The 5,027-nt window shown below is 43.1% G+C and overlaps 1 long non-coding RNA gene across 1 annotated transcript; it reads left to right on the top strand.

Annotated features, from left to right (window-relative positions):
* Positions 1-3: 3 nt before the first annotated feature.
* On the top strand, positions 4-1,334 carry LOC123172414 (uncharacterized). The gene is made up of 3 exons (XR_006485588.1): positions 4-237; positions 738-781; positions 873-1,334. It is a non-coding gene; the product is annotated as an uncharacterized lncRNA (long non-coding RNA).
* The last annotated feature ends 3,693 nt before the right edge of the window (positions 1,335-5,027 follow it).

Below are 5,027 nucleotides of genomic sequence, written 5' to 3'. Positions count from 1 at the left end.
TAGGTGGTCGGCCCACTTGGCGGCTGGGTGCCTTAAAAAGGAAGGGGTAGGATCCGGCGTGTTGGGACACCATCGCTCGCGTGTTGGAGATCGAGAGAAGGAAACCCTAGCCGCCGTCGTCCAGATCTGCTTGGGTTGGTGGAGGGTATGGCTATGGCGCTGCGCACCATGGCCGCCAAGCTGAAGCAGAAGATCCCCGCCGCTGTCCAGCGGGTTCGCGTCTCTTCTCGTGCTCCGGTTCGTTCCCCATCTCGATTTTCTCGCCCCCTTCCGAGTCTTTGATTGATGCAATCGAATCGATTGATAAAGACATGTTGCGATGCGCGATTAGTCGGATCCATCCGTCGACGTGAGTCTTTCTTCTACTAGTGATGGAGGCCCTGCTGCTTAGGTTGTTGGGTTAAATAAATAAATTTTTGATGATATTAGCAATCGGAATCAACGTGTGCAATCCATCATCTTTCTGTTACCAGAGACACCAGCCAGATGTTGTTAGCTATTTTCATTGATTATTAAATTAGCTATGTAGTTTCAATTGCTGGAATTTCTGAATCTTGTTCGAGAGTCCTGATGATTTTGAGATTTCGGACAGACTGATGACTTTAAGTTGGTGTTAAACCTTGTATATTTAGCTTGGTGTTTTTTACTGAAAATACCAAACTTTACCAATGAAATTATCCATGTCTTTTTGCATTCAACGGCCCCAGTTTTAACGATTCAAACTCTACTGCATGTAGGCACCTGCTGATGCTGACTTCGACCGCTTCGGCCCAGAGTTTCGGTAAGGCACTAAAAACATGCAAGATTGTCGTCTGATTGATTCCTTCATTGTGCAACACGTCCTAACATTCATTCTCATTCCTCTTTGGAAGCCGGGCACTGGACAAGATTGTAGAGAAACACAGGAAGAGGCGCAGGAACGAGGCCTTGGCCTGTGGTGCTGGCTTCAGTCTTGGAGCACTCACCTTTTTGCTTGGGGTCCATCGGCTTGGTTGAAGGAGATGGCTCAATGGTGAATGACTGGAATATCTATCCTGCACCGCATGTTCTACTATCTACTACTGCACCCGCAAGTTCTACTTATCTACTAGTGCTATATCCTGCACCGCAAGTTCTACTATCTACTAGTACTATATATATCATGCATGTTTTAACTAGCCGGTGTACTCTGTAATTCCTGGCTTGTGTGTTATGTAAGATCACTACTGTATGTACAATGGGGATCCAGGTTCTGTGGGATCTAATTTCGGTGGTTGCATGTGGGATGTAAGGGCACTCTATCGCCACTCTTATCTGTTGTTATCAGAGATCTATATTCAGCCGTGTTGTTAATCTGTTGTGGTGTTCTCATGGTCTCAACCTTCGAGTAATGATTCGTATGCATTTTGCTCTATGTTCTGTCTGATTGCTTTGGCTGTGAAGTGTTGTGAAGGCCTCATATCTGTGACTTGTTAATTCTTCTAGTTAGCTCACATTTACCAGTAGTGGGGGAGCAAGAATCCTACTGCCTCTGTTTCTAGAAGTAAGACGTTTTGGCAGTTCAATTTAAACTGTCAAAACGTCTTGCATTTTCAAACAGAGGGAGTACCTAATAAGCCCCTGCCAGATCTAATTGAAGCGTGGAAGCCTGTTCCCTTTGCAATGTCGATTGCCTTTTCTGTGCAAAGAGTTCTTCTCGTGCAAACCTTTTGGGCTGCATTGGAGAATGCATTGGGAAAGAAGAGCACCAATCCTGAGGTTAGCCCACTGTTGCCATTGGCAGAGCCAGGAAAAATGAGTGAGAAGGCTGAGCAAATCATATGGTTTGTGGATGACGCAAATGTCTGTCGTGACCAATCAATGGTGCAATCTTTATTCCTTTCTTCTTTTTTGCGAAAGAGTGCAATCTTTATATTCAATCCAAGGACTGGTCAACTATTCCTGAATGTTTGTTCATTTCCTTTTTCCTTTGCTTTTAGTTCTAGTTTTGTTTAATGGCATAACTGTGGAGTTTGCTGCATATTTCTTGTAGTGATGGAGGCGGGGATAGTTATGGATAGGCACTGCTTAAGCTGTTGGGTTAAATTTTGATATTAGCAATCGGAATCAAGGTGTGCAATCCATCATCTTTCTGTTACCAGAGACACCAGCCAGATGGCTTCGAGTCTTCTCATGTTCTTAGCAATACTAGATCATTGATGGCGCGCGTTGCTGCGCCCTTTTATTTTGACTATAAAATGGTAAAAATGTACAATTGAAGATACACTAATGTTAGAAAAATTACAAAACTTTGGGCATGCATGCATATGCTTACCGTTATGTGTCGAAGAGGAATACGAACATTCATTATCTCACATTGCTGTGAAATATTGTGTTGTGCATCAAAGCATAGAACAATGGTAGCCAAGCATCAAATGCTATCAACTAAGAAAGACCCATTGTACATTTTTTTTTCTTCTGAAGGTGGTAACACTTCTACTTTCATTAATATAGAGATTTTGGGCTATGGTTAGCTCAGCTACAATCAAGAATCCCCAAGGACCCCAGCTACAGGAAATAAGCTTGAAAGAAAGTCCTTTTTATTTGAGTGGTTTCGAGGAGACAATATCCTTTTTCCTTAAACATTCAACAAAAGTTGAATCAAGGAATAATAATTTAACAGGAAATGTTGATTACATGATAGCAAGCATAGCATTATAAATAATGCATATTTAATTGAGAGCATTGACTACAAAATTATAAGGACATTTTACAAAACTTAAAATAATCAAATCATGCGGATAACAACCTGCACATCCTTCCCTGTGTTTGCAGTACAATAGTTCTTGAACACGGGCTGCAGTAGCAAACATATGGTTCAAAATGGATGCTAGTTACACATTTGTTTTTGTTTACTATCTCTGGTTTGGACTATTAAGCAGAGCCTGCAATGCAGAATGTGAGTTAATCTAGGCAGAATACCACGAATAAACTACAAATTGATGCACTTAATTTTTGCCAAGCATAAAAAATTGTGACATATATGTCAATCTAAAGGACATGAAGCCACGCTGCTAGAGGCCTATACAAGACATACATGGCACTTCTATTCAGTTTTATATGTGCCTGTTTAAGGAGACATAATCTGAGTCATAAACATGTAGATCAAAAAATGAAATCAATACTATGCCACAGTCCTGTTCAACATCGATCCATTTGGCTTTATATGTAATGCATATATGTCTGCAAATGACACATTAATCAAAATAATATTAAGAATGATAGAAAATGGAGGTGGCTGCCTGGCAGAAAAGGTAAGCAAGGGTGACTTGCTCATAGATCATTTTCTTCAGTATCACTTTTTCACGAATACCTTTTTCAGTATCACTCAAGCATCATTACAGAACTACATACCTGAGCAAGAGAAAATTTCAATGTTTTGTCAATATGAATGATGGTTACTTGCTTGTGCATTTGTAAAATAACAAAATAAAACCTCCAAAGAAGAACTATAATATGGTGGACATTTGGTGGACCTTTTGCTTATCAATAATATGGCCGTATACAATCTATCTGATGCAGAGGCCGGAGCAAACCCCCTTTTCGAAAAAAAAGAAGAAATATAAACCCTTCAAAAAAAAGGACTAACTATAATATTTTACTGTTAGTCTGTCGTGCGGTGCCGGCCGGACGTTCTGTTCCTCTCTGTTCCTACTCGTGCGTGGTCTCGTCGTTCGTTTTCCGACGCGAGATGAATCTGATCAAGCAAGCCGATGGCTCGTAAACTAAGTACGTTTGTATGTTAGCTACTTTGCTAGCACCTACATAAGGAATCGATCAAGTCACGTGCATGTGTTGTATGTGTGTGTCTCCCGACGGACACTGCACGACGACCTCCGACGCTGCAGCCGCAGGAGAATGGGTAGAGGAAGAGGAACAGGATGTACCATGCTGTGTGGAGGGGACACCGACGCAAAGGCCAGTCCTCGACGGATGTAGCGGCTTGCCGTCGGATGACGTCGTTCTGCTGCCTGCCGTCGGAGGATGCGGCCAGTTAATAAGACACGAGGTGCGTCCTGCCCTTTACGATGAGTCGGACTGTCGGAGAGGAGCACGTCCCCGAGGACAACCACCTCGGCCTTGAGCTCGAACCACCCGAGAAGGACGCCGTCATCGTGGTCAACACCCATGTCCTTCTGGCCCGCGTCTTCTTTCGGCGAGGCGTCATCGGGAAGGTGGAGGCGCAGTCGCTCGTCCCTCTCTGGGTTCTCGTCACCAGCATGGCCGGTGGGGGTCTGGACTCTTGACGCGGTGAAAACGGACGCTTTACTGCGGCACTTCAAGATCAGCTGATCAGCTCCAATAGCCCACATGCGGCATTGCCCGCCGGAGTAGCTGCCAATTAACTGCATGCCTTCAATTTTGTTACCGGAGTAGCTGCCCGGTCCAGCGGCCAGAAGTAGTGCTCAAGAGTTTGATTAGACGGCCAAAAACGCTTAGAACTGGAGATCCGATGGCCAAGAATGCTACTGGACTGAGATGGTTGGAAAGGTGCTCAGTTTTAATATATCTAAATAGTTATTGTGATTAAAGTAGCAATATAGTTTCAATTGCTGGAATTTCTGAATGTTCTTCTAGATTCTTGATTTTGAGATTTCGGATAGATAGATAGATGCCAAAGTTGGTTAAACCTTCTATATTTAGCTTCAGGTTTTGAACTGAAAATACCAAATTGTACCAATGAACACCACTCATCCAAACAGGATGAAGTACTTGTTTTTGGAAATCATCATGTGGCATCCAGTCCAGAATCTCTCTGTTGACCTAGACAGACGCAATAGATGTTTTTATATGAAATTATCGATGTCATTGCAGCCTGCATTAGCTGCTCCCATTTTTAACGATTCAAACTCAACTGCATGTAGGCACCGGCTGATGCTGACCTCGACTGCTTTGGCCCAGAGTTTCGGTAAGGCACTAAACATGCAAGATTGTCATCTGATTGATTCATTCATTGCGCAATCAATAATCCTAGGCGTACAGGCCGTTTACAGGGTTGTTACAGAGCC

This window comes from Triticum aestivum, unplaced genomic scaffold (genome assembly GCF_018294505.1).
Source record: "Triticum aestivum cultivar Chinese Spring unplaced genomic scaffold, IWGSC CS RefSeq v2.1 scaffold53960, whole genome shotgun sequence".
In the NCBI taxonomy this organism is placed as follows: domain Eukaryota; kingdom Viridiplantae; phylum Streptophyta; class Magnoliopsida; order Poales; family Poaceae; genus Triticum; species Triticum aestivum.
Note: the sequence above shows the minus strand (reverse complement) of the source record. Positions and strands in the feature narration are given on the sequence as shown.